The sequence below is a fragment of the Aptenodytes patagonicus genome, chromosome 6 (genome assembly GCF_965638725.1).
Source record: "Aptenodytes patagonicus chromosome 6, bAptPat1.pri.cur, whole genome shotgun sequence".
NCBI classification, from domain to species: Eukaryota; Metazoa; Chordata; class Aves; order Sphenisciformes; family Spheniscidae; genus Aptenodytes; species Aptenodytes patagonicus.
The window spans coordinates 65,045,167-65,066,719 of record NC_134954.1 but is presented as its reverse complement, the minus strand read 5'-3'; the positions used below and the strand labels follow the sequence as shown (position 1 = coordinate 65,066,719).

At 41.8% G+C, this 21,553-nt stretch overlaps 1 protein-coding gene across 2 annotated transcripts in view; it reads left to right on the top strand.

The window, feature by feature from the left end:
* Positions 1-5,783: 5,783 nt before the first annotated feature.
* The window catches only part of ZNF148 (zinc finger protein 148), a 36,441-nt gene continuing 20,671 nt past the window's right edge, over positions 5,784-21,553 (top strand). Inside the window, exon 1 of one of the 2 annotated variants that reach the window (XM_076343011.1) lies at positions 5,784-5,860. The gene's annotated coding sequence lies outside the window, so the exon portion shown is untranslated. Of the gene's footprint in view, positions 5,861-6,422; positions 6,447-21,553 lie in introns of those variants that run through there. The other variant, XM_076343013.1, reaches the window with a different exon arrangement.

The following is a 21,553-nucleotide window of genomic DNA, read 5'->3' as shown; positions in this document are numbered from 1 at the left end:
GTGCTTCACCACCCTCAGCGTAAACAATTTCTTCCTTCTATCTAGTCTAAATCTACCCCCCTTTAGTTTAAAGCCATTGCCCCTTGTCCTGTCGCAACAGGCCCTGCTAAAAAGTTTGCTGCCATCTTTTTTATAAGCCCCCTTTAAGTACTGAGAGGCTGCAAGAAGGTCTCCCCGAAGCCTTCTCTTCTCTAGGCTGAACAGCCCCAACTCTCTCAGCCTTTCTTCATAGGAGAGGTGTTCCATCCCCCTGATCATTTTTGTGACCCTCCTCTGGACCCGCTCCAACAGGTCCGTGTCTTTCTTATGCTGAGGGCTCCAGAGCTGGACGCAGTACTCCAGGTGGGGTCTCACCAGAGCAGAGCAGAGGGGCAGAATCCCCTCCCTCGACCTGCTGGCCACGCTGCTTTGGATGCAGCCCAGGATACAGTTGGCCTTCTGGGCTGGGAGCGCCCATTGCTGGCTCCTGTCCAGCTTTTCATCCACCAGTACCCCCAAGTCCTTCTCGGCTGGGCTGCTCTCAATCCCTTCATCCCCCAGCCTGTATCCATAGTGGGGGTTGCCCCGACCCAGGTGCAGGACCCTGCGCTTGGCCTTGTTGAACCTCATGAGGTTCACACAGGCCCACTTCTTGAGCTTGTCCAGGTCCCTCTGGATGGCATCCCATCCCTCTGGCGTGTTGACCGCACCACTCAGCTTGGTGTCATCTGCAAACTTGCTGAGGGTGCACTCGATCCCACCGTCTATGTCATTGATGAAGATATTAAACAGTACCGGTCCCCACGCAGACCCCTGCGGGACACAACTCGTCACCGATCTCCATCTGGACATTGAGCCGTTGACCACTACCCTCTGGATGCGACCATCTAACCAACTCCTCACCCACCGGACAGGCCACCCGTCAAATCCATACCTCTCCAGTTTAGAGAGAAGGATGTTGTGGGGGACCTTACAGAAGTCCAGATAGACGACATGTGTAGCTCTTCCCTTGTCCGCTGATGTAGTCACTCCATCATAGAAGACCACTAGGTTGGTCAGGCAGGACTTGCCCTTGGTGAAGCCATGCTGGCTGTCTCGAATCCCCTCCCTGTCCTCTATGTGCCTTAGCATAGCTTCCAGGAGGATCTGCTCCATGATCTTCCCAGGCACAGAGGTGAGACTGACCAGTGTTCTCCTCTCAAAAGATTTGGGAACAGAAAAGATTTTGGGAATAAGGAAAAGAGCCAGGTGACTTGCATGCACCTTCTCCTTCTGACCAATATTTTCCATAATTAATCATTTTTGTTTACAAGCATCAGACGCACAGGTATTTTGAGACATACCAGATCATCACATTTGTCTGCATTAGTTAATGTCAGGACAAGCACACCGTACAACTACGTGACTGGTAGCATTAGGATTGATTCCTGATCTGCTAGCAGTATAGGGCAATGCAGACTCAATTGAGTCGGGCTTACGTGGGATCCATGAATTGAAAGCCTGCTATAAATAAAAAAAATAATTAAACCACAAATTCAGTCAGGGATGCTGAAATGGAGAGGAGCAATTTACAGACAATGTGAGTGGATGCTCAGACAGGGGACTCATTTCATTTTCTGCACTGAATATTTGTGTTAGTTCAAGCCCTGGTGAAATATCTGAATTGAAAAAATGGATGGAAGAGATTTTCTAGCTTTCAATAGCAAGCGTTCCCTGATTATATCCACCGTTGAAATGTCAGGCATTCATCTAGGCATTTCTGAAGCATCATTCATTGTATCACTGGCACAAACTAGTATTAACCAGGGCTACAGCAGCCTTACTGGTCCAAGGAAGGAGGGGAGGAGAGAAACTGAAGGCATTTAGTTTTCTTTCTGATTCAGTATCTGATAGCGCCATTTAATTCAATGGGATATTTGCATTTTTGAAGCTACACACGTGCTTGGCTCTGTTGCTGAACAGGGAATGAGACATAAATCTGCGATGAAGACTAACCAGTGTTTATCTCCACTTCTGTGGCGACAAGCCATTTACAGTAAACCAGTTTCTATTTACTTCTTTCTATCCTGGGTTTAGTCCCAGTGATGATTACTGTTCCTTTATACAGTCATGATTATTTTTGTCAAAGGGGTTTCCAGGCAAAATTGCAGGTGATGCCCAGCATGCAGACTGGTGAGACAGACAGACGCTAAAGCTTAAACTAACTTTCACATTAAAAGAATAACTCAAGTGGGTGGGGGAAAACACATCTGTTTGTTACCTCTGAAAGTCAAGTTAATCTCACCCTGCACCGAAGTTATTAACTTCAATTGTTTGATGATTGCCCAAGCACAGAAAAGGCTGGTTTAGCATTGTTTCGGAAGATGAGTTGTGTATTTCCACACCTTAACACCCCATGCTTTCTCTTGGATTTACCTTCCTTTTGAACTTTGTTTGCAAATACCTTTTTTGGAGAAGATAGATTTTTCAGGCAGTGTTCCCTGTCTATAAATTACTAACATAAACTCTTCACTGATTAAAGTCTTTGAGATTTAGCATAGTTATAATATACTCAGTAAAAATAATTGATACTTGACATGCAGATTGCTTTTCACACTTCCTTTGGCCTGATCCTGTAACCATGTACAGACATGAATAGTTCAAGAGATTTTTTTTTTTAACTCTAGAAAAGCCAGTTGTGTGTGTTTGAAGGAATAAGACTATTAAGCTCAGGCTAGATGAATTCAGACAAATACGAAAGCATAGCTTTAAGAGTTAGGCTAAGTGGCCATCTTGAAAACCCACCTAACCGGTGGACTTCTCTCTCAAATTCCCAGACTGGATCTTTCCAGATCAGCGGCTGCTTCCCTAGAAGTTACTGGCTTGACGCAGAAATTCCTGAATGAAATCCTTCAGTTTGTCATGCAGAAGTTCAAATGACACGGTTCTGCTTGTTCTACACAGTTACTTCTGAAGCCGCTTCCTGTTCCAAGACCTTTTAAAACGCACATATATTCTCCAACGATTCCCCAAAGCCACTCTTTTTAATATACAGCCTACTTGTGCTTCCTATTTTTCTTGGTTTCTAGATTTATATAGAAAAGGGAAGGAAAAAAAGAAGTGCCTTTTACTTTCCGTTATTTAGCCCTCCTAAAAAAAGGAAACTGAAACGTACTCTGCTCCACACTGTGCACACATTGCTTTTTAGAAGATTTCTCATGGGTGGGCAACTTCTGGAATTCAGAAGGGAGAAGGAAGACTATATTAAAGACTATTAAATTTTTCCCTGGGGAAAAGCAGAGTTTGTCTGCTACTTAGAGAGAGGCATAAGAAAAAAAAAAAATAGGTCAAAACGCAAGTGCTCCTTTAAGCTTCTCAAGCTACTGACTTTATATATTCTTTTTCTGTTTTCTTATGTCAAAACACTAATATTAATAAACAAACACTGTAGTATTAAATGTGTGTCAAAATACTAGTATGAACGACATCAGTGCCGTAGCTGTGTGACTTGGTGAGGAACTACTGTCATTTGAAAATATGGGTGGCAAAGAGGCAAAGGTCCAAGGTCTGACACGTCCCTTTACCACCCCTGCCTCGGTGGGGAGGACTTCCAGATGAACAGAGCACTGTAAGATTCTCACTGAACTGGACAATTTGTAGGTGCTCCGTTCCTCTTAAAACAACAACAGAAAACACCACCCTCACCCAAACTGACATTTGAAAACTGGAGCATGTCTTGATTAAGGTCATAGAAGAATGGTAGGAGAGCAGTGAACAGAAGCCAAATATGCTGAGTCTTACTTCTTTGCATTAAATACAAGACAGTCTTTCTTCTTCATATTACACTGTTAATTGCCAAACAAAATTTTTTGAAAAGCAGGTTCCAATTGATGTGTCCTTGGAGAAAGACTTGCGCTCATCCTGCAGAAAGCTTTAATTCCTCAGTGTATTTTAAAATAAGGTTTTAGTGCCGAGCTTCCTGACTCAGACTTAATGAAATTCAAAAGATTTTTTTGACAGGTAAAAATGAACAGTCACCAAATTAATTGTCTCTGAAGGAAAAAAAAAAATCAAAGCTGCATAAATGTGCATCTTCCCTCAGTTTCTAAAACTCTGGTTTTGAAAAATAAAAGTTTCCCATTTTATTCAGCAAGCAGGTTAATGACACTTCTTGTATTTATGTAAAACTGTAGATGACTGCATGAAATGTAGCCACATTTTATTAACTCCTTCCTCTGTTCATACAGATTGAGTACTCAGTGCAATTATTTTGAAATATACACGTTACATAAAGTCAGGGCAGACCTTCAAACTGGGTCTTAATGTCATTAATGTTTTCTTCTTCATGCAATTTATTACACTGTAACTGGATGGCACAATCCATGACCTGCATAAGGATGCAGAACCTTATTAATGCATCTTGTTAAAAGAACTAGAAACCCTACATAAAGCTGACTCACCAGGCAGATGCGTCTTACTTCTAACAGGACCTGAACAAAGGGCATAAGGCTTGTCGCGGAGACAGGGTGATCCTGTAGGACATCCTGGGAATAACTAAGCTTGTAGCAAAAGGCTTTGGGCTGCTGCTGATTGAATGACTCACAAAGCTAAGCCCGATGAAGCTGGTAAATTTTACCCAATAGAGCTTATGCAGATTTTGGCTTCAATCCAGCAGAGCACTTAAGTACATGCTTAATTATAAGCAAGTGATATAAAGCAATTTAGTTAAGCACGTGTTTAAGCGCGTTGCTGGGCTAAAGACTTTATTTAGAAAAACGTGGAAAAACTGGTAACCCCTAAAAGAGATGAAGTCGAGAGATGCAAGAGAGACTGAGACACAGCCAAAGTTGTAAAGGCGCGGACAGTTTGGGTGGAGAGCTATTCTAAGGAACCCGCGGGCTTTGAGAAGATTTGGCCTCTAGCAATTCTCCAAACTGTTTACTGTGTGGGGTCATGGAGGACATCACGATCATGGAGATTACAGCGCAGAAAACTCATCTCAGGACTTCTTGATGGATTTGGAGGCCCCGGGAGTCCCACAGCCACCACCTCCGTGTGCACTCCAGTGGTCTGCGGCCTCCCGCGGCCTCCCGCATCGGGCCCGCACCCCTCTGCCCCAGAAGGCCCCGGCCTCACCCGAGAGAAGTGGGGTGCATCGGGAGAGGGGAACCGGGCTCTGTGGGGGGATCGGGGTCTACTTCAGCCTCCTCCCTGGCACCGACCGCGGCCGTGCCGGCCCCCTCTACTCCGAGAGCTCGTACTGGAAATGAAGCCGCCGGAACGACACCGGGGGGTCACCCCCAGCACTCCCCCCAGCCCGTGCGGCAGCGCCATCCCCTCGCCCGAGGCCCGGCCACCCCGCACGGCCGAAGGGCCCTTTCCGCCCCACCTCCCCTCAGGGCCGGCACGGGGCAGCGCTCGGCCGGGCCCGCCCAGCGGGGCTTCCCACGGCCGCGCCAGCCTCCTGACCCGCGCATAACCCGGGCCGCCGGCACCGCCCGCCCCGGCCCCGGCTGGAGGCCTGGCCCGGCGCGGCCCGGCTCCCCTCTCCCCTCTCTCCTTCCTCGCTTCGCCGCGCCGCCGGCCCGCCGCGCCCGGGCGCCCGCCGGTCCTCCGGGCGTGTTTCCCATGCTGCACCGCGGCGCGGCGGCGCTCTGGCCGGGCTGTCGCTGTCACCGCCAGGAGGAGGCTGAGGGAAGGCGCCGCTCGCCCCGCCGGAGCAGGAAGAAGCCGCCGCCGCCGCCAACTTCCCCTCGGCCTCCCCTCCCCCGCCGCCGTCGCCGCCTCCCCTCCCCCGCGCCCCGCCGCCGCCCCGCCATGCCCGGGGCCGCGGCACGGGCACTCTGAGCCGCCGCCGCCGCGCCCCGGCCCGGCCCGCCTTCTCTTCGCAGCTCTGCGGCCGGTAAGTGCCGGCGGGCGGGAGCGGGAGCTGGCCGGGTCCGGCCGGGCCCGCCCGCCCGCCGCCACCGCGGCGGGAGGTGCGCGGAGGGAGGGAGGGAGGGAGGAAGGGAGGAGGAGAGGGAAGGGAAGGGAAGGGAAGGGAAGGGGGGGCCGCGGCGCGGCCCGGCCCGGCCCGGCCCGGCGCGTCCCGCCCGCATGGGCCGCGCTTGGCCCCGCCGGCGGAGAGGCCGGCGAGCGGGGGATGAGGAGAGAGGCGGCGGGCGCCCTCCTCCCCCGCTCCCCGCCGCGCGGGGGGGCGCCGGGAGCTCCCTTGCGCTCCCCCCCGGCCGGCGGCGGGGCTTCCCCGGCGGAGCCGGCCCCCCGCGCGGCGGGCCGGGAGCCGCGGGGCCGCTGCGGGGCCAAGCAGGCCTCGCCGGGGAGGTGGGGATGGGGCCGGCGCTGCCAGCGGGGCCGTCTGACAGACGGACAGACAAAGAGCCGGGGGAGCTGCGGACGGACGGACAGGCGGGCAGGCAGCGTGTCCCCCCCGGCCCCGTCCTCCCGGGCGGCCGTATCCTCCCGCTGCCCGCGTCTCCATTGTTCCTGGTGTAAGATCGGTGAAGTGTGCCGACTTGTGAAAATTTATTTAATTTGATTTTGTTTTTTGAATAACCTTCTCCGAGTCTCCTCTCAGCTGCTCGGAGGGAGCTTTTGCAAGGGACCTCTCTCCAGCGTCGGGAGCTGCTAACCAGTGCCAGGCTGGAAGTGGTTGGGAGGGCAGGGGGGGCCAGTAGGAGTTGAGGAGAAATCAGTTGGGCTTTAAACACTTTCACTCTTCATCGTCTTTCCTCCCCCAATTCCTGCCAAACCTCAGCTGGGATGAGTGCAGCAATGTCTGTATTAAGCTGGCTCATAAAAAGGGAAGACATTTATGTTGCAAACGTAAATCATCTCTCTGATCACTTTATTTTCGTAAACTGTTCAGAGCAGCTGTGAGGGCTTTTGCACAATGATAAAAAAAAAGGATATGTAGAATCCAGTGATCACAGCTTTAGTCTTGCTTTAAAAGTCTACCTGGAGCATGACCTATCTCTCTCTCTCTCTGCATACACGTGACATTCTGGTCCAAGAAGTTTTAGATGGGAGAGATGTCTTATTTCTGATGAGCAGCATCTTTGCTGTTGGTACAAGACATATGACAGAGGACTATGGATTTTCTCTTGAATAGGATCTCAGTTGCTTTGTTTATTTGCTGTACTTACTCACAGATTTCAGTAATACTTTACGAGCTTGCTAGGAATACGTACCTGGGCCTGTCATGCTTAAACGTTTTGGAGTGCCCATATCAGATTTCGTCCTTGTAAGTGATACAACTTCTGCAGCCGTTCTCCGTGAGTTTGGTGATGCATGCCTTGTGAAGGAAAGAGGTGGAAAAATAGTGCTAACCTGTATCAATTTTTGAAGGCGTTCTTATGCTGTACTCAAAATCAGACTAGATAAACTGATGGGCCGATCTAGACTTAAAATCTATCCTGCTGTGTAAAAAGTTTGCATACCTTCAGGCAGTGTTAGTTTTTCAGTGTTCCGCTTCCAGTGTTTGGGATTTGTGCACGTGTCCAGTGACAGCTGTCATCTGCAGAAGCTTTGGCTGTGCTGGGAAGCTCCAGAGCTCATGAGGCCTGCTTTCCTGTGGATCTCATGGGATCTGCAGACTCCTGGTGCAGGGTTCAGTCAGATTCATAGCAGAGGCAGGCAAACCCCGCTCTTGTTGCGGTGATTAAGGAAAACTCTATGAAATTAATTTTTCAATTGCATGATTTCCTGAAAACAGTTGTCATGGCCTTTCTTGATGAATACTCAGCTGAATGTACGTGTGTATTCAGTTTCTAAAAGTATTTTTTTCGTAGTTGTTTCTGGATGTCTGCATGCCCCTCTTCCCCAAATATCCATGTAGTTAGTCAGTGAGCTCATATAACTGAATAAAGCTAAAAAAGGTGAGGCAGACCTCTTGTATTTAGCTGTCATGTGCACGTGTACTTTTTCTGTCTTTGCTCCTCAGGCTAAGGCCTGAGAGAACAGATGTATATGTAATCTATGTTTCTGTTGTCCTTCTTGTCCATATGTGTTTAATTTCTACTGTATTGCAAACATATTCTATTTATGGAAAATCCTTAATATAATGGATTATGAAATCAAATCATAAGTAGGTAAGTAGCTACTCGAAGAACCACAATGGTTAAAAAAAATGGAAGAAAAATTAGTCAGAATGTGAAAAGTTATATTGCAGGCTAAATTGTTCACCTGAAGGAACACATACTTCTGTAATATTATTATGTAGCTTCTAAAAGGATGATTTTCCCTTTCAGTTTAGTGTGTACAAGTTTTTTTGGTATTAGAATTTAAAGCTCTGTGCAGCGTGCATGTATTCTAGAGAGAGTTGGCATTGTAAAACCACTGAGGTTGGAAGTTCTTACTTCCAGCTGAGAACTTCTGCATACCAGTAATGTTAGAGTTGAACTACGAGAATACTAAGAATATATTACTCTAGTGAAATAGAGTTTAGCTCACTTTTAGATGGGTTCTTTGCACCACAGGTTCAATAATGTAAATTTGCAAATAGTGAAGTTCAGGGTATCGGTTGTTAGTGTATGGATTTAGGTAAAACATTTTAAAATTTACTAATGGGGAGGAAGGGTTTGTTGTATTCTAGTATTTTGGGGAAAAGCAGAGTGGGATTGTCTTCTGTGTCTGCTGCTAGAAATTTGTGATGTTTTTTGTGACTAGGATCTTTGTAGAGTCTTCCTCCGGTGAGGACCGCTATGTGGGCTGTTCTCCCGTTGTAAATATTGCAAATGGAGAGCTGTCTGTATGGAGCAGCTTGATGGAGTGGGTCTTAATCTATGAAAACCACTTTAATTATTTAGCATAATTTGGGATTAAGTTTGGTTTAATTTTGGCTCTAATATAAAATAGTTTTTTCTGTGTGAAGTAACAAAAGTTAAATGAGAAATAGTAATGTTGCTATTATAGTTAATGTCTTTGATAAATAAACATACTGTTATTGTTCTGGAGATCCTAAACACGAAACTGAGGTGTCCAACTTTCTTGTCCAAACTTATCAATGTCTTTTATATTAAATGAATGGGACAAGGAATGAAAAGTAAATGCAATTGGAAATATTTTTTACTTTGAAGACTCTTAAGTGGATCTAAGAGAGAAATAGATATGTTTTATTTGAAATAAGTACTTTTTGTGCCTTTGCCTGGCATTTTAATGATAGCTGCCTTTCAAACCAGCATCATTTATGACGAAATATGATTCAGGCCTTCAGCTTGCAGGCTGATCTGCATAACTGAATGTTTAAAGACAAATGAAGTCCCACAAAGTCTCCATGGATGTAAGTAGCCATGGGTGTCTGCTTCTATCAGGTTGCAGGGCTTATGTGAAGGATCAGTACTGTGATTAACTTGCACTTTAATTTGTTTGGTTTTTTGACAGAAATACTTTTGGGAAAATAGTATTTCCTGGAGTATTGAGATTCATGAATTATTCCCCCTTCCTCCCCTCCCATGTATTGGACTCTATGCAGAAACCCTTGAACTAGTATTGAGTTTATACATTTACTGGTTTTTAAGAGCTGAGACGTAGCTATTGACAGGACGTGTCAGCAAAACACAGCCATTGGCTATAATATATAGCTGTATGCCAAGCACAAACTTCTGTCTAACAAAAGAAAATCCATTCAGGTTTTCATGAGATTTATTTTCGTTTACGCAAATGCTGTTAGTTACTTTATTTCAGTACTTTCCAGTGAAGTTAAAAACACAGCTCCATCTGTTTAGCTCATTAGTACTCTATATACAGTTTAAATATACAATTTTTTTCATCATCTACATAGAGCAGAATATTTTATACATCAGCAATAATGCTCTAAACTATGCAAGTGACATAGGTTTAACCTATTTAAATTACAAATTATCGTACAAATTAAAATACAGTAACATATGTGAGTATTTCAATATTATAAGTGATTAAATTGTCTTCCCTTGACTGCACATAGAGATATTTTTCATATATCATTCAGATATTCAGCGTGTTGGATAAAATATCTGGAAAAATCCATAATATGTTCTCACAGAACTTAATTATAAGTGTGTCCTAAGGGGAAATTCAGTGTCTTTTAGAAAGACTGTGGAAAGCACAACATGCAGAAGGGTTAGAATCTCCTGATAACTTCTTCCATACTGTCAGAATTTTATTTTGGGAGATGATATAGAGACTGATACTGCTTTTGCTCAGAAATAATTTTTGGTGTACTCTTACGATGTATTTTCAATGTGTTAATGTATTCAAGGCTATGATATCAAGTGGTAACAGTGCAAATACTGTAATATAGTTAATGTATTACTAATTTATATTACTTCATGATTTCATTGCACTTTAGATAACTGCAAGACATAGCTCTTTAACGGGGTGTGTATATATTGGCCTGATCCTGCAATTGGTATACTCTACTGGCATACTAGTATTACAATATCATCTGCATCTTGTCACAGTTAGTGCAGAAAACTTTAAGACAGTACTGTCTAATTCTTCCCTTATGACTAGGATGACATTTTTATAAACGCAGAATTAAACAGTCTGATGATAAAATGAAATCTGTGTGGGAAGAAATTCCAACCTGCAAACAGCAGTAGGGTATAATTTATGAACAGCCTATCAAATATAAACTGTCTAGATCTCTTGCACTGGAAAAAAAAAAACAAACAAAAAAATCAAGATGCCTCTAAAATGTCTGTAAAACAAAATAATTTCTTGATATAACAAGTGATATTACTAATACGTAAAGCTGTTGTGATACTTGTGTAAGTGAACTCAGATATGAGGCTGATAAGTCTTCTGCTCTAAAATTGTTTCAAATGGCAGCTACATTCATAAGGTAAAAAGATGTCCATTCATAAAATTTTTGACAAGTATCTTAATGTTTTTGTAATAATTTCCCCTAAAGTCGGTATTAACTTTTACTACTTACGTACCCCAAAATGGATATAAAAGACATCATTAAAAGGGTTTACAATGCCAGTAACATCATGACAAGGTCATGTTGCCTTAGTGCAAGAGGTGAAGTAAGAAATACTGATGCTGGGCAGATTTGACATAGTCATATGTTCGCTAGCGGTGTTTAAGAAAGGGGAAACAAATGTCTTTGTACACTCTGAATTTTAACCTCTACATGATTGCCCTGAAAATTTGTCAGATTTCTTTTTTTCTTTTGTTGGGATTAGATTTGAAACAAAGTGGTGATACACTCCTAAAAAGTATATGTGTATATGTATGTATGTATATGTAAAACACTTGTAGCAGGTGTTTATGATGATGTCTGGCCTAAAGCTCTAGTCATCAGGTATGAGAAATGTTCAGCATAAAGTGAAGTTTGTTTTGCCAAAGAGTAAGCAGTGTGTTATGCGAGTTAGCTGCCTGGGATGTATCTGTGTTTTGTAGTTTACTGGGAAGGGGCAAAGCAAGTAGGCAACTTCTAAATTCACCAGCTTTCTGCAGGCTTCCTTTGGTAGTGAAAACTATTTAGTCTTGCTTTCAACAAGTGAATCTATAGTATTGCATTGCAAACGTTCTTCAGTTTTGTAAAGGGAGGGGAGAGGGAGCAAAATGAATATTAAAGCCAAGAAATGAGTACATTTCATGGGATCCATGGATGATTTTTTAGTCTGTAGGCATTACAGCAGTCAGTATTTCCAGATGCAGTGGATGATTTCAGAATTTTTCAAATAAGAGTACTGTAAAGCAAATTATCATCTCTGTTGCTGACCTCCTGAAGTATGATTCTCCCTTGTTATTGACCACATACACGGTGGTTCCTAACATAGGTCACTGTTATATGTGAGTCTCTGTCAGACGAAATATATGTGAGGTGGATGACAATTGTCAGGCCTTTAAGTTGGGTCATTTATGGCACTGAGCGTTTCTAGATGCAACAGTAACTATATAAATAAATTTAAGAAATCTTCTCATTTTGTGTCCTTAAAGTTTCTTTTAACAAAGGCGTTTTTCATGAAAGATTGATGAACTCAACCAACTCCCTTTTTGCTAAAGCAATCTTACACTTCTTACCTTGAAGAAAATTTTTGTAATGACCACAGTAGGTCAAGTGTAGAGGGAGGTGGTCAATCCTCAGGGTACCAAGATGTGATACAATTATTTTAGACCACAATCGCTTGCAGGTTTTCTAGAAGTGTCCGTGGAATATTGGTTTTCAACTTACGTTTTGACTTTATAACCATTTCTTTTTGTAAAATCTAGTGTGAAGGTGCCCTGCGTGAATATTGCTTTAACAATATCAAACGAAAAGGAATCATTCACATGGGAGAAAGACTGCTGTCATCCCTCAAGGAGGAAAGCTTTATTAGGCTGCTGTTCTCAGGAGCTTCCTCTGTCACTGGTGAACCTGACAGTTATACTCTGTGATGAATTTTCATTTGAGTCAGCAAAAAGATGTGAAAGTTACGTGATTGTCTTCTGGGGATTCAGAAAGCTTGTATTGTTAGGGGGTGTAAGGAAGTAAGGGAAAGCTACTTGGCTTTAATGTTGCTTTTTCCTTATAGAGGTTATGACATTTTATTTTTAAATGACTTGTAGAAAAGAATTTTTATGTATTTAAAATGTATTTTTTATGATCACAAATTATTTATACCCAACATGAAATTAAGGGATTGGGAGGGGGAATAAAATAGAGTTTATAGGAAAGGAGCATGCAGAGGGTGATCATCCAGTTGTCATAGTCTGTTGCTTGAATTTGTAGAATAGGTGACAATTTGTAGACAAAACCTGTGGGCTTGTTGTCTTAATCTGACAGTTAAAAGTAGATCATGCAAACCAGGCGTGTTCAGGCTTTTCTGGTGCCTGTTAGGAACCTATACTCCGTGTTATATACACCGTATTGGATCAAGTACAAGGCAGCTTTAAGTGTGAGTTTACTTTCACTTTTCAAGGAACAGCAATGTAAAAGGACAAACTGACAGAAAACCTAATCTCTCAATTCTTTGCATGACCTTGCAGTTTACTGTGTAGTGAGCCTTTGTGTCATCCCTGGCTTACGTTCCTTATAGGTCACAGGACAGGCATGGGGCTTTCCACAGTTGTGGTGGTGATGAGAGTATGGCTGCATATCCAGAAAGCATGGGATCTGTTGTAGTTATGCGTTACATGCCTAAAATTTACTGTAAAATTGGGCAACTCTTCATTTCCCATCTTTGGTTGTGCACAAGTTCAGCAAAGCGATCTCGGCTCTGGTGCTTGCATCTTGAGTGCATCTTGTTGCCGTGTTACCTATGGGACACATCTATGCATTGAGGGAATCTGGGTGAGCACAGCTGCATCAGCAGGTTGAGGGCTTGAGGACTTAAGACTCTTAACATGGTTGGATGAGAGAATAGTATCTGGAAAGCAGTCCATAAACACAGGACATGCTGGGTTTTTCTTTTACCAGAATGCTGTAAGAATATTTTCTTACTTTACAGATTGGTTTCCTGCTTGCTTAGTAGTATGGATTGTATTGAATGTATTTTACGAAGACTTGGCTTCAACATGAAGTTATTTGGCTATGGGTTCTTGGAAATTTCAGACCTGTTTGGGATGGTAGCTCTTAATTGTTGGCCTGCGAGTTAATGGCATCAAGAACCTTCAAGATTTTTGTTCCTAATAATTATAGGAGTTATTATAAACATGAATCATATCTTTTGATCAATCTGAATTTCTGTTTTAGTGTATTCTAGCACTTAATTAGCAAGAATTAGCTGCAGGGTACCAAAGTCATTGAAGTAGAATCCAATTTCCACAATCTTTTTATTCAAGAGGGCACAATCCTGAGAAGTCTGAGTTTTATTTTTTGGATTATTTTCAATGTTAGTTAATGGGCCAGGATATCTATGTTATAAAATGGCTCTTATAAAATGGCTTCTAGACATCTCATGTTTTGGCTTGCCTTGATCTGAAAATGGGCTTAAGTGCTTTAAAATTGTTTGAGAAATGTAAAACTGTAACGAGGAGTAACCACCTTGGGGTATGTGATAGAAGTCAGCGGGATTCCTTGTTCATACCATTCTCGGAGTATCAAGGTGAAGAGTTACCTGGAAGTTCTTGTTGGGATTGTGGATAGTATTTTGAAGAGGATACGCTGCAGAAGCACACTAGATTTAGTAGTTACTTGATTTGAATTTTTTTTTCCTTTGGAGTGAGGATCAGCCAGATTAAAAGAGGCTGATTGACAATTCTGGAATTTTATGTAAGCAGGATAGGAATAGTTCTTAGTTGATTTAACCTGACCATAAATGTTGGTTATCAGTAGGGAGGTGGTGGATTTGTTGCAACAATGTGGAAAAAAAAATCCTAACTGTACAGAAGTGTACTCTTAAAAAAACTTCTTTGTTGTCTTGGCAAATTTACATGGTCTGTAACATGGTTGTGTTCCAAGGGGGGTTTTGAGAAAGTGACCTAGTTGCTCACTTCCATGAATTTAGAGTTTATTTCTACTCCTTCTCCCTTTGGCTGATTTCATACTGTTTTTAAATACTAACGTGTCCATTTATGTGCTGATTCTTCTGCTTATTCTTGATGAAGATGCTTGATACTGTTCTGATGCTGTTGTAGCAGAGTGCTGGTTAGGCCAGAACAATCCCTGATTCCACTGATGAAAATTGCTCCTTGGTGCCCAGTTCATAACTGGTTGAATACTTTGAAGAACAGATATTTTTTATTTGTTCACTGTTGGTCAGTGGTCTCCCTAATGGAGCATCGCAAGATCCTCTGCTCCTTGTTTTTCATCATGCATTAAAGGAAAGAAAGGGCTACCACCAGAACATATTGTCTGAGATGCTGCTTCTAACGATACCTAAATCATTGTTGCTTCACTGTTTTTATATTCTTACACAGCTGCCATCTCTGAAGGGTCCAAACACCTTATGGAAAGGTCTTGTGCATTATGATTAGTAACTGTCACCTGTGATTCTTTTTCTTTCCTCAGGGGATTATTATATGGGTTTATTTTTTCCATTGACTGTTATGTGTGTGTGGCCTTGTGTTTACGTTAGCAAAGTGAAGTAGATATTTATGTGCTTGAAGTAGTTTATTTTCTATGTTTCATGCTTAATTTTGTAATTTTCAGTTGCTAGGTGTATTAGTCTTGTGGAATAGGTCCCTGAAAGGCCTTTATTTTTATTGTAGGTAGCGTAGACCTATGGCATTTGAGGAGTGGAGTGAAGCAGTCAACTGAGATCTATGTCTTTGAGCTTTAAGAAGGGCTCTTTCAGATCTTTTAGCCCAGACCACTGGTGGCTTTGAAAGATGGCCACTGAAGGTAACACTGTGGTGTTTGAGAAACAATATAGAAAGCACAGGACTTGCTCGGTCTGCCTGCAGTGAATCTTTTACTAAAGAGGTATTCATTCTATCATGTTTTGGAGTAATTGGATTTTTTGAGGTTACTGTTCCATGTGTAGGTGAAGGGTATGTTTGAAACAGAGCTGAAATGCAATAAATGTACATTAAAAATAAAGTTACACCGGGATATGACACAGCCTCCTCAGCAGGTTTAAATGGGAAAATGTTCCTTGCTAGTACCACCATGTGAAAAGTTAGTCTACAGAGAACCAAGGATATTTCTCAGAACTTGTTTCTAGATGTTACACAGAATGTAATCTTACCCTGAATAAGTTTACCATAATGAAATTTGGGAAAAAAATGTGTACTTAGTGCATGCCAATGTGCTAAAATTGAAATTGCAACTTAGGAGAATGGTTCCTGTATTCTAAAACACTTGCATTGCCCTCACAGCCTGAGAGCGCGTGCTGAAATAATGCTTTCAAATACTGAAGTAAGATCTAGAAACACTGCCTGGGCTCTGTAAGATCTGTTTTGTATCCATTATCCATGTCCTTCTCACCTAGGGTTTAGATTACTGTTGGTATTTTTCTGAAAGTTTTCCTTATGCTGGGATGTCTTCCAGAATCTCCGAGACCGCTATCGCTGCTAACTTAAAATCTTTTGGATCAAAACCTTCTTGATTATACTTCCCTTAGCTTATTGTCCAATGTTATTTAGTCTACGTGGACATATTAAGTAACTGGATTGAATTTTTCTGTAATTACTATTTTTCTTTAATGCATGTACACAGCCTTTTATAAAACAATTAAGCAAAGTAAAGATATTACAGGCAAGAAGAGCATGCTCTTAAAAGAACAGTTTTAGGTGTAAGTCAAGCACACAAATGTTAAAATTGCAGCATTGAGCTTTACCTATGCCACCTTAATTTTGCCATCCTAAGTGTATGTACATCACTATATTACTAATTGTCCTGGTTTCGGCTGGGATAGAGTTAATTTTCGTCCTAGTAGCTGGTACAGTGCTGTGTTTTGGATTTAGCAGGAGAATAATGTTGATAACACACCGATGTTTTAGTTGTTGCCCAGTAGTGTTTATACCGAGTCGAGGACTTTTCAGCTTCCCATACTCTGCAAGCAAGGAGGTGCACAAGAGCTGGGAGGGGGCACAGCCAGGCCAGCTGACCCAAACTGGCCAAAGGGCTATTCCATACCATATGACGTCATGCTCAGTATATAAACTGGGGGGAGTTGGCCGGGGGGCAGCGATCGCTGCTCAGGGACTGACTGGACATTGGTCGGTGGTGGTGAGCAGTTGCATCACTTGTTTCTCCTGGGTTTTGTTCTTTTCTCTCTGTTGTTTTTTTCCTTTTCATTACAATTTATCGTTGTTGTTGTTGTTATTATATTTCAGTTATTAAACTGTTCTTATCTCAACCGATGAGTTTTCTTACTTTTGCTCTTCCGATTCTCTGCCCCATCCGACCAGCGGGGAGGGTGAGCGAGCGGCTGTGTTGTACTTGGATGCCAACTGGGGTTAAACCACAATACTAATACATTGTACGTTACTATTATATTGTAGTCTTTCATGATACATCAACACAATATTCCCCCCCCAGAAGCCCATACCTTTTTGAACGTACAGGATACATGCTGCTCGTTGAATAAGCAGCTGCTCTGTAATTTGCTTTCTTCTCATTGCGTAATGTGTGTTCTTTTACTGTGCTCTGCTTAATCCTGCTCTGAAGGCGGAATGAATGTATTTCTTTGTGAAATTTCTGTAACGGTTATCAGTAGGTTTGTAAGGCCCTCATGGATAGTTCCTACTTCTCTCTTCACACCTAAATCCTAGGTAGGTCATTGCCCCTGTTTTGGAGACAAGGAAGTGGAAATACGGGGTGGGGAATGATTTGCCAAGATAACAATTTGCCCAGCAGCAGTGGCAGAGCTGAGAAAAGAAGCCAAATCTCTTACAGTTCTGTTACATCATCATGGTGGTAACCAGTGTTTCTCTCTTCACTCTTACTATTGTGCTTACCTTTTCTTGATGACAGTCCTACATCTGTGTGCCCCTATTCCTCTAGTGATTCTCCACCGAAGTGGCTACTCTATGTTAGTTCGAAATCTACTGGTTGTGCTTTCTGATCAGTGATTAGGTCCCAGGAGAGGCCAGACCTCTCTAGCCCATCTTCTCACAGTGGTTGCCTAAGTAACCAATGTGGGCTTACCTTTCCATCTTAGGTGTGCCACCTTCTCCCCTCAGGAGCTGTGCTGGCTGCAGGAACAAGAGCACTGTGAACTGATTAGTTCACCCTTGTGACCTATATTGAATGTTGCTTATTCTTACAAGTATTTCACTATGCCTCAGGGAAAGAAAATGGGTATTTCTTATTTTATGGCTGGAGAATTGATGCCTGGGAGTAAGATGAAAATTTGTGTTTGGTGTGGATGTCCTTTGAGCTCTTTAAGACCATTTTTGAAAAAAAATAGCATACAGCATTGCATCCATCTTTGTATTTTCAAAGTATTGCTGTCATTGATTTAGTTGCAGCCTTGAGTACTCAGCATTTTGGGTAAATCTGACCCAAATGTGTCAGGATAAGCACCCAGAAAATGAGGAAAATGTAATTATTGGTCACGTATTTAAAAAGAAAAAAGAAAAGGTTTGGTAGAAATGGCTTGTGTAGAATTGTGTAAGATCTCTGGTAGGATCAAGGATAGGATCCTACTTTACAGGATAGCATTCAACTGCTTAAAAGGTCGTGACTTTCTTTTCCTGTTGTCTGTGTCTTGTTTATACATATTTCAGCCCTTGCAACAAATGGAGCAAGGATATTATGAACTATCTCACTAGTTTCACCTATTTCTATGGAGCAGATCTATCCAGTGTGCCGAAGGAAATGATGCTTTGTAGAAAAAGATACATATATATCATATAAATATATATCTCATAGCATATATAATATCTTTTAATTAAAAAAAATTATCACAGCGCCAATAGGCTAGAGAGGCAAATTATGATGAACCAAGGTACCTTAATCATGTTATCCCTGACTTCTGTATGTTTGCAGGTGACTTCTTGTGTTCTCCCAGGGCTTTTTGTGTATAATGTTTTAAGGATTTTTAAAAAGCAATCTGGAAAGAAAAAACAGAAATTCTGTTATACGTACATCTGTATGGACCTATGCCATTTGGGCCAGTAGGGTAACTGATAGCAACAGCAGGTTGTCATCTTCTGTAAAGCAACGCTAGCATAGTGTTAGTGATGAGAAGAGATGCTTCACAAATACTTGCAGATAGTAGAGGAGTGGTGAGACCCAAGGAATTGAAGGGCTTGTAAAAAAAAAAAAAAAAATCACAGTTTTTAAAAAGCAACATATTTTTCTTTTCCGTTTATTTTCAAGGTGAAATTATATGAGATGGGCTGAGACAGGCTGTGAATGCTGAACAGGGAAGGGCCCACTCCTGCACCCTGTTTTGAGCTGCTTCTGGCACATTGTCTTTGTGGTAAATCCAGTCAGTGAATTAACCTGGCAGAAAATTAATAACTAAAAAAAAAATTTTTGCCAGGCTGGTGAACTGCATAAACCAGTATGTATTTATATGAGCACCAGAGTAGGCACAAAAGATAGGGTGGACTCTCACAGTCAGGAGGAGGGAGCAGGATTGCCCCTTTCCATGACAGTTAGCTGTTAGATTGGCTCAGCTATGTCATATAACTGCACTGTTACCAAAATCAAGTGAAAAAACATTTGATACATTATCTGAAATATTTTTACAAAGATTCGGTTTGAGGCATGCATGCGATAACATGAAATTTCACAAAGTTTTAACTAGTTGGAGTGAAGTTATAAACTACTAAAAGTACTTAGAAGATGCTGACTAGCCTTAGTTATGTGTAGTGCTTTCTTTCCTGCTTATAAATTTCATCTGAAGTCTCTGGAGTGAGCACTTTTGAGTGCCCGAGTTTCATAGTGTAAGGGCAGAAATTCTGCATCGTTCTTTTGGGGTTAACTGTACAGTGGTAGAAATTCTGATACAAAGTCTCAAAATAACTATTTTCTAGTAGTTCATAATTTAGTGCCACAAAATCAGTGGGCTTTTTTTTCCAAATAAAAAGTAACATCGCCTATGATTTTTCAAAAATATTTAAAGTATGTTGCTATGCTGGTGACATCCCTGTGGATTTTGACATGTAACTGTGGCTTTGTTAGTGTAGTATCGAAAGCTTTCCTATACGCACATTTGATACTAGATTATAGTTATGCTGGTGATGATCTAATACTGATTTTAGGATAAGCAAGGTGGCAAAGATTTTCACGCATGGATAATTTTGTGCACGATAAGTAGATTTTCTGTGAGTAATCCTCTTGATTGTAATAGGACTGTTCACAGCTCAGTATGAGTATAAATCTTTGTGGGATCAGGCCCTGTACCGGCATGTGTTCAGCAACATGGAGCATTTAGAAATAACTGTGCAACAAGTCTTAAGAGTGTTTGCATCATATGTTACATTTTAGAATGTGTTAATTTTATGATCTGTGAAACTTTTCACAATGATTTATGTTTGATTACTTTCTTTTTGCAAGTCAACACATTTTAGTTCATTCTTACAAATACTTGTGTGTTAATTTAAAAATCTTTCTTTTAGCGATGTCTTACTTTTCTGAGTAGCAGAGGAGATAATTTTATTTAATGTTCTTTATTTAGAACCATTAAGTAGGGTATTATTTTTAACTTTCCAGGCTTCTGCAGTATGTTAAAAATCGAACTTCTGATATTGTGAAAGCTAGCTGTGCTTCCTTTTATATTGGACTATGTCCATATTTTAATAGTGCGAATAAATATCTCTTCTGATGTGAAAATACTCAACATGTTTCATGGTCTGATACGGTTTTTAAGCGGACATTAGGAACCTGTCAAGTTCTAATGTTTTCTTTCGTTTGGAGAGGATTGCATTGATGGCAGTTTTATTCATGGTAATGCTTAAACATAACATGAATTATGCACTTGTAGTTTTAAATATGCTGTTAGGCCATGTTGCTCTCTCTTTCTTCATTAGCATTAGGAATTGCAGAATTATTTGTGAGTTTTATACTTCTTCTTAGAAAGAAAGCTTTGAGAATGTAGATATACATTTTCCCCCTGATCTAAATTTGGCATAGCTTTTAGGTATGTCTGCGTGGCAGCTGTAGCTCCTTCCTTTGTGTGTGTACATTGCATTTGCGGAGCAGTTTCACAATATGCTTTAACCTAATCTAACCGCTGACTGCTGCTGAAAGAAGGGGTCCTTTTCCCTCCTCCCTGCTTCTTCACTTGTCCGTCTCCCGTACAGCCTGCCTGCACGGTCCCACTGATCCAAAGGAAAGCTAATGGCTTTTCTGGTGGGTACGTTTTTGTCCAACTCCCTTCCTAGTTGCACAATGCTGTGCTTGACCCAGTGAAGGCAACAAGAAGGTCTAACTGCGGGAGAGGTGCAGGGCACTACCCTTTTGGGCAGGTAGCCCATGTATCAGATTGTTTCTTGCAGCTGTATCATCGAGAGTTGGTTTGACTTTTTCTGAATAAGAAAACACACCAAATGTCTCATTGGAATGGCCTTTTGGTTGTTTGCTTCCCTATCTGAATTTCATAATGGATTTATTTTAATCTTCACTTTTTGATAGAAGAATGTAAACCTCTCTTGGCTCAGTAGCAGTCTAGTCGGGTCTCAGTTGTAGTTGCTTTTTATAGGAGTTTGTCTACTTAGAAAGGTTTTATTAGCAGTGCCAGTAAAATGTTCTGATTTATATAATGATTGGCTTTTTTTACTTAGCTTAAACCTTTCCAAAGTGAGTTACACTAAATAGGGAAGGGAAAAAAAAAAAACAATTCTGTACTAGAATAAGAATGGTTACTTAGGGAGTTTTGTAGCTTTATATACGTTATATTCATTTAAGTTTACAGTTTAGCACAAGTCATTGTAGTATGACCATAGAGGTGAGCCATAAGAAGCTATAATATAGTTAGGGGTTTCCATAGGTTGCCTTTAAGTTTCTTGTATGTACATTTTGTGCTAGTAGCCTTTATACAGTTTGTTGTTCGGTCCCAGCGTGCACTCATTCTTCCAAAGGCTGTTGTGAAAGCAAGGATGTGGTAGGAATGTACTTGGGTACATCTTCTGTAGCTTCAGGTATTTGTTCATTGGGAAGTTTGCTTTGTCTTACCTTAAATGAAAACACACTTCCCAAAATGTGGAACTAAAATAATGTCATCAGGCTACTTCCAGTGTAAGGTTACCCTGAAACCATTTAATACCTTAATTGAGCTGAGTCTCAGCTTTT